This window comes from Hordeum vulgare, chromosome 6H, assembly GCF_904849725.1.
Source record: "Hordeum vulgare subsp. vulgare chromosome 6H, MorexV3_pseudomolecules_assembly, whole genome shotgun sequence".
NCBI lineage: Eukaryota > Viridiplantae > Streptophyta > Magnoliopsida > Poales > Poaceae > Hordeum > Hordeum vulgare.
In genome coordinates, this window is record NC_058523.1 from 18,591,941 (window position 1) to 18,600,718 (window position 8,778).

An 8,778-nucleotide genomic window follows, 5' to 3' on the forward strand; every position below is an offset into this window, starting at 1 on the left:
TGAGGATCTCGAGTCAAGTCTATACTTTCTCGTATGCCTTCTTCCGTATGAGAAGTCTGCCCCATCAGCAACCCAAGGGTTTATTGTCAGAAGCCTTCTTGGGATTCCTTTATTTTGTTCCCAAATATGATAGTTGTTGATAGCTAGAAAACATGTTGAAATACATATTGTGATATACTATATTCATTAGTACTTTCTCTGTTTTTATTTACTCTGCATATTAGCTTCGTTCTGAATCAAAGTTAACATAGTTTGACCAAATTCATACAAAATGGTATGAACATTTACAATAAAAGAATAGATGAACATGATGTGAAAATATATTCAATGATGAATCTAATGGTATTGATTTAGTATTCCATATGATAATAAAATTTATATAAATTTGGTCAACTTTTATTTTAAGGCAAAGCTAATATGCATAATAAAGAAAAATGGAGACCGATCGATCCAGGATGCATGCACACGCACGATGCCCAATTGTCCTCTTAACTCGCACATGATCGATAGTTTGTCATGACAATGGAAGATGAGCTGCACTAGCTTTAATCAAGAGAGCTTGAATTTTCATCAGATTGATATGTTAGCAGGCAGCTAATTACCTGCTCAATGGTACAATAAACCCTCATTTGAAATTGGTGAAGTGTAGTTAATTTGGAGTGTGGCGATTTGGCTCCCGGGCTCAGATGAGCCTGGGCATTAACAGTAAAATTGTAAAAAATAGAAAAATAGTTCAAAAAATTACGAGTTTTTTGTGGTGAAAGATGCATGAATGTGTGATGTTCATGTCAGTTTTCAGATAATTCAGACATCTTGGAAGCTCTCAGCAAAAAAGATAAAATTAGGGGCTGCGGAAAAGTGTATTATTTAGATCTATTTTGTCTTTTTTACTGAGAACTGCTCAAATGCCCAAATGGTCTAAAAATTGGCACGGAGGTCCTGCGCTCATGCATTTTTCGCCACAAAACTTTTTGGAAGTTTTTGAACATTTTTTCTATTCTTTTTAATTTTACTGTTCACCGAATACGTGTGAGCTCGCGCTTAGAGATGGATTATCGGTTAATTTGCCACCACTCTTAGCTGTACAATATACATTCTTTAGGATCCAGTCGAGTCTAGTCTAGTATGCTTTTTTTTGTATTAGCCACCTGCCCATCAGTCATTCAAAAGTTCATGGTTTCAAGTTCTCTTTAAATATCTTATTTTCATTTTCTAAATATGAAAGTTTATTACAGAAACTTAATTTGTTAAAATACATTCAGTTTTTAATTTACTATGAGGTTTAGCATAATTGTGAGTATCCCACAAACGCAAAGTCGCCTTAACAACTTCATGAAACTTGCTGTATGTATTCATGGTATCGGTAAATAAGCTATTCTCTACTCAGGTGTGCTGATTTTTCTTCGTTTTCTTTCTGAAAAATAACGAACTAATGGCATGCAAATGAAAACTTGTTCCACAAAAAGAAATGGGAAGAGTTTGTTCAAATATAGACATTGAAGACTCTATATTCAGAAGCTTAGCCATCACCAGAAGAGTTGTGATTCGGTTTCATGGTTTGGCACTAGCCTAACTTGCGGCACAACATCTTACTATGTAGTATAATATGAAGGCATTTCTTGTGGGCACCCATTGCTTTCTCATAGAATGCAGTACCGCACGCACGTGCGAAGCAATTAAGCAATGAAATGAAGGCATTCACGGAGTCTACTTATTCAAATTGGCAAGATTTAAGAAAATTGTGGTCAAGGAGGGGCTGCACAACGGAAGGTGGATGCAAGCGTTACAAAAAATATAGCTGTTATTTTCCCTTGTCGTAAACAGTGAATGCAATTTACTACAGCCATCCTCATATAGCCCACGCACTCAAGATATCTTTGTTACCTGATCAAACCAGAGTTTTAATTATATCAAGAATTTTCCATTTCTATGGACAGAATAGCTGCTAACATTTTATTTTTCTGATTGACCAATGCTATTAAATGAACCATCAATTAAAGCAATTGCCAGTATCAAGATATTCCAAAGTCAGTTGAGGAAGAGCGAAACAGAGACACTCTCTCTGTTGCGCACATAACACGGTCCTGATGTGGTGTGTGTCTCAAGAGGAAGGAAGCAAGCAATTTCTGTGCACCCGTATTTGAGGATGCAACGTCTTACCATTGGAAGTACAAAAGCGGAAAGCCTGGGAAACTCTGTTTAAAGACTATTACTGGAGTTTCAGTGGACGATCTCTGAAATAATAATCGTCTTAAAATAGGAGCACCAGTCTTAGTTCTTTACCTTTTCTCGCATCATTTAACTTTGTTTAACAGCATCAGTTAACTGGTAGTAGTACTAAGTACCTTGAAATGTCCCTCGTTATGTTGAACAAGTTGATTACTACTACATGGGATTGGAATTGCCATCACACCTCGAACAGACTCTGTTTTGCTTCTGCTACTGGAGTTCTGCTAAGATCAAGGTGTTTCTCTTATCATTCTTACCATTTACTGTAATTCATAGTACGTATTAAATACTGTCAAACTGTGGTACTAGTCAAGTTGATCTATTCATTATTGTTGCATTAGGGAATTCATCTAAAGTTCCCACGTTGGATAATTACTGGAACAAACAGACATACAGATAGTCTCCAAGAGTCTACTGTACACTACATCGTCTTTTTTCTGACACACAAAAGCTTACTGTTCATCCAAAAAATACGAATACATAGCAACGCTTGTCTTTGCCAAATAAAATAGATAGATCAAAATCTAATGTTCAACTACAGTTCAAGCTGCAGTGCCAAAGTAGGCTTGCCTTTCACCATGTCTGCTCTGCATTCATGCACTCAAAAGCTCCAATCACATCCAGCAGGGATGTAGCTCCCCTTCACCTGATCAAACCAAGGTTTTGATTATATCAAGATATATACGACCACGCACCACGGCACCAGGGTTTAACACACCAAGAATTTTCATTTACATGCATAGAAGGATGCTAACTTTATTAACAAGATCACACATGCTATTAAATGAACCATCAGTTAAAGAAGTTGCCAATACAGAGTATCAAGGGAACAAACCAAGAAAAGAACTCTTGTATTTCCGGGGTTTAACTTAAGCTTGACAAAGTTACTTAGGCTGACTGACAGTACATTTCAGTTACTTAGGCTGACTGACAGTACATTTCAAAACCCTCTCACTCAAGTGGCTTCTGAATCACGCACCGATTCAGTTACTTAGGCTGACTGTCAGTACATTTCAAAACCCTCTGACTCAAGTGGCTTCTGAATCACGCACCGATTCAGTTACTTAGGCTGACTGACAGTACATTTCAAAACCCTCTGACTCAAGTGGCTGGGGCCTGGGATATTAAAGTCAAACTTTACCCAAAAAAAGTAGTAGAGCTCTAAACGAGATGCACTCGACACGGTTTGATTATTGTCTGCAAAGAGTACCATATGCATAGTTTCTGCCTGTTGTACTTGGAAAATGTGACTGCCAATTTTGTCAATCATGGGCCCTGTTTGGATACTCTAACTTAGCTAGAGGTTAGTGTTATAGTTCCTAGCTCATGACTAACCCTAAACTAACTCTAACCAAAAAGGTGTTTGGATGATACGGTTAGATTGACAATAGTTGTACTTGATGGAGAGAGGAAAGTGATTTTTTAGTGGGTCCCTTGAGAACTAGCTCCAGTTAACACCTATTACCTAGTGGATATAGAGAGAAAAGTGACTTTTTAGTAGGCCCCATGAAAACTAGCTCCAATTAGCACCTCTTGGGTGAGCTAGTTTTTTTGAGTGGGTTAGATGCAACTAGGTCTAATCTAACCCTCATGTTTGGATACTTTAAAGCTATTTGAGCCCCAACTAACTCAAACTAACTCTAGCCTATGGATCCAAATAGGACCATGGTCTCATGGATGTTTCCAGGATGACCCTGTGTTACTTCAACTGGAGTTTCATGGCTGACCTTTCGAATAATTTACTTAAGATGCCAGTCTTAGTTCTGTTATGATCATGATAATTTCTTTAGCACTTCTCATATCAAATTGATTCTGTCATAAAGCTCTTAAATAGCCCTCGTTACGCCTGAAAATGTGGCTGCTGCTATTGCGTAAAGACCGCAACTACATGATGCATGTATATGCAATAGAAGGAAATACATAATAGTCTCCGCTAATACTAAGTAGATACACTAATGTTCTGCTTGGCACCCTGCTAGAAGTTGTATCAGTTATCTATCTTTCAGAGTTAAACCACTTAAAAGTTGCTTGATACATTGAGCTGATAAGAAGCGGGTGGTTAAATTTCTGAAATGAAGGGAACAACAAGACTTTCCCACAAAAAAACAAGACTTTCCCACAAAAAAACAAGACTTTCCATACTTTGTAGCATGAACATCACCCTTGCTATATTTTACACAGGCTCGATAACGAAATGTTCTGGAGTTGTTGTCACTTGTCAGTTGACGAAGAGCCAAACAGAGACACTCTCTGTTCTGCACTTAACATTGTTCTGAGGTGGTGTTTCAAGAGGAAGCAAGCAATTTCTGAGCGCCCGTATTTTAGGATACAAAGTCTTACCCTTTACTGTAATTCCAAGTACGTAGTAAATACTGTCAAATGACCCCCACTGAGATTGGAGCTACCATGGTAGTTAATCTATTCATTATTGTTGCATTAGGGAATTCATCTCAAGTTCCTCTTTATCGGAAAAAAATCTCAAGTTCCCACATTGGATAATTACTGGAACAAACATCATAAATACAGATAGTCTCTAAGAGGCTATACTACATCATCGTTTCTCCTGACACGTAAAATCTTACTGCCCATCCACAAAGTACAGACGGCATAACACTTGTCTTTGCCAAATAGATAGATGACCAAAAATTTAAAAATAATGTTCAACTACAGTCCAAACTGCAGCGTCAAAGTAGGCTTCCCTTGTTGGAGTTAAACACGAAAGAATCGTGGCCATGTCGGATTCAGTACATGCATGTAGGTGTCCGACTAGGTTTCTAGTTCAATCACGAATAGAATTAGGATTAGTTGGCAGCCTAGCTAGCTAATATATATACTCATGTATACCCCTGTACTGAGAACCAGAATCGTGAGTTGAAATAAAACACAAGGCTCGTTACGAGCCTTTGGCAATACGCCGGTATCTCGTGTGCGTGCGTTTGGTGCTTCCGGCCGGCTGGCCGTTGTGTGCGTACGTATACGTTGGCGTAGTTGCTGCAGTTTCACATAGAATCGATCAGGAGCAGCGCGCTATTTTGGGATAGCTTTGCACTGCATTGGTGGATCGAACAGGAGCCAGCTAGTGGTGTATCTCGACGTAAAGCAATTCGTTGAGTTCAACAAGTGGTTAGTCTTCGTCGTCGATCGTCACCGTCGTCGGAAAGTACTCGGCGTCGGGTCTGGGCTAACATCCCTTTCACCACGTCTGCTCTGCATTCATGCATTCAAAAGCTCCAACCACATCCAGCAGGGATGTAGCTCCCCTTTCACCTGATCAAGCCAATGTTTTGATTATATCAGATATATACGACCACGCACCAGGGTTTAACATATCAAGAATTTTCATTTCCGTGCATAGCAGGATGCTAACCTTACTAACAAGATCACCCATGCTATTAAATGAACCGCCAGTTAAATAAAAATTGTCAATACAGAGTCTGAGCTAACACACTGCTAATAGTTGTATCGATTACCATTCTTTCTGAGTTATGTAATTTTTATATACTAGCAACCAAGAGGGTTAAGCAGTTAAAGATTCTCACTAGCATTAGTGCCAATCAAGACTCGGAGCACTAGGATTCTCACTAGTAGTTTCTATTGAGAATCTTTGTTTGCACTAAGATTCTCACGAAGGGAACTTGATGGCGGGATAGTAGGACTTTAACTTGAGGGAACAGGACTAGGATTCTCACTAGCAGTTTGTACCCATCCTCACTAACAGGACTCAAAGCACGTAGTTAATGGTCTGCACTTCTTGTTCATTATTTTCATCCCCTGGGCCTGATGAAGCTGCTTCATCATCCTGCTCTGCATCCACCAAGGCAAATTGAATATGACAAAAATTAGTGAGCAGAGCAACCCGACCATCAAATTAAGATGTAGGAGAAGCTATATGTTAATTTACCTCCCGATTTGGATGACCTGCTGGCCATGAAGTGCTGCGACAGCATATCCCTCGCCCTGACAGCGTCCTCCTTTGCTATCTCACGCACTTCCATGGAGTAATTCTTCCGCTTGGTGCTCAGCATGGCTGCATCATCCTCCAGTTCTATGACTATGTTATGCAATCTGCAGCAGGCATATATTATTTTACTTAGAGTTTCCAGATTGGCCGGCCACCACACCTCTCCCTGCAGGCACTTCCATGTGTCTTTGAGCCTTGCCATCGCCTTCAGAGCACAGGTTCTGGCCGCGGAGTGTCGCCTATTAAACTCTGCTTTGGTATCTGAGAGGTCTTCTTCCTGGTAAGGCGTGAGTAGCCACGGAAGAAGAGGATATCCTGTATCACCAATTATATATTCCCCGACTTCTGATCCATCCAATGCTACCTTTAGCTTGCTGCCATTCAGCCTACCGCCCTTCTCGCACCCATTAAAGAGATGAGAGTCGTACAATATGTTTATGTGGTTTATGCTACCTGCCGATCCCAACCAGATGTTTCTGAACCTCATCTCTGGATCAACGATCACTTGCATCTGAGTGGTCTTATTCTTCTCCCAGTTAGGTCCAAATGGGATTTGAGTTGCACATATAACACCACAACAGTTATTCATCTTGTGGATCTTCTCAAACTTGGATTTGATTTCATCCTTCTCATTGCAGTCTGGCCAGCTTGAGTGGTGGTCTGCCTGCTCCCACATAGCATCAACGAACCTCTCAGTTACTGACAAGGCGGTTGACTCGTTCACACCAACAGAGGATCCTACGATCCCTGTTGGCTCACTGGAATGCAGCCTTCTAAGAGCAACGGCTACCCGGTCTTGTAAAGACAGCACCCTTCCGTTAACAAAGGTGTAGCTGTTCATATCTTGCATTGACGGCTCCATCACCAAGCTGCAGATGTAGCTAAAGGTTTCTCTCGTCATTTTGAAGACAAACTGAAATCTTTGTGCATCCTCAAAATAAGACAAGGTTCCTATATTAGAAGAAAACGTAAAAGATATTACACAACTCATAACTTGCAAGGCAAGATGCCTAGGAGAACAAATAGAGAACAAATATTTAGCAACATATGGAAGCGCAGTCAGATCCGACAGTAGCATTGGTCGATAAATAAGCATTACAAAACGATAAGAAGTTAGTTGTCTAAGGTAATACATCTATGTACTATATATTTTTTCGTCCTACTCTAGAAGGGTGTATTCAAAAGAATGAGAATGTAGGGAATATATTTAAACTGCAACATGCTGATGAAAGGTAGAAAATAAAGAGAATAGTTTAGATAACCAGAATAAATAGACAAATTAAGATGAACCAGCATTGCAAAATTACCTCTGGACATGAAAGAGAAGCTGACATTTGTCTCCAAGTTGTAGGGCTTAGCTGTGTACAAGACATACCATTTCCTGGAATTACCTCCTTCGCCTGCATAAGCCTTGACATGCCCAACATGCCTGAACTTGTCCCACTCAAGGCCAGATTGTCCCGCGGCTATGGAAGCAAGCAGTGCTAGGCGGCAGCATAACTCCAAATGTCTTGGGTTTATACCTCCCATGTATATTGGGAGTGTCTCCATGTCTTTATCTGTGAGCATGAGCCTCTGGAGTGCAGGAACACCCTCCAACACCTTCAGCTTTGGGCAGTCTTCGATGGTAAGCTTCTGCAGCCTGGGAAGATTAGTGATCCTCTCCAAGTCAAGGTTTTCATCCAGATCCAGCTCAACCAGAGATGGAAAGTTCTCTATAGAGATGAGGCCCTGGACATAGGATATGATTAATTTATTCAAAGCCCTTGCCTGGGATGCAAGGCCAGGAGGAAGACACTTCAATTTGCATCTATCTAGCGTAAGCACCTGCAAGACAGGAAAGGCTTGCACTTGCTCCTCCCAGTCCCACTCCTCCCATTCCACCAATCTTATTAATTCCATCTTATGCAATCTCGGAAATGCAGCCACCATTTGGGCAGGACGAGCGTTGTAGTGATTGTTGGACTGCATGAATTCAGGTCCAACACACTTGATGGCTGGAGCACAATTGATCTGAATGAACTCCAGATAGGGGAGCCGACACAAGCCATCAGGAAGCTGTGTGCAGCAAGCTAGGTCGACAATGAACAGAATCCTTAAGCTCTGGAGGGGCACATCTGATGATGACATCATCCACCTTGGGGGCCATCGGCCAAAATATCCTCTCATATCAAGAGATTCTAACCTGGGCGGAGGGCAGAGCTCATGAAACACCTTCTCCATTTGTTGTTGCTCTTCCTCAGAGACACAATCTTCCTCTTTAATCAGTCCATCATCTCCTAATATACTACCACAATTTAAGACTAGAGTAGTAAGATGCACCTTGTCAGCAAGCTTGCCTTTGCTGCCAATGAGGAAGTAGTTATATTCTCCAATCCGTCCAAATCAAGAATCTTGAGCTGAGAAAGAGGACCCAACTCTTCCAAACTACAACAATCACCATCCACCTGGGCTGGAAACCCAAGTAATACCCTTAAGTTCGTCAGAGCACAAAAACCCCTGGGTATGCCTTTTATACTTGTTGCATTGAAGTTAAGGTACCTTAGCTGCCCTAACTTCACAATGCTACCTGGAAGTTTCACAAATTG

The 8,778-nt window shown here is 40.7% G+C and overlaps 1 pseudogene; it reads right to left on the reverse strand.

Moving 5' to 3' along the window:
- Positions 1–5,549: 5,549 nt before the first annotated feature.
- LOC123404930 lies at positions 5,550–8,775 on the reverse strand (annotated as a pseudogene).
- Between the last annotated feature and the right edge of the window lie 3 nt (positions 8,776–8,778).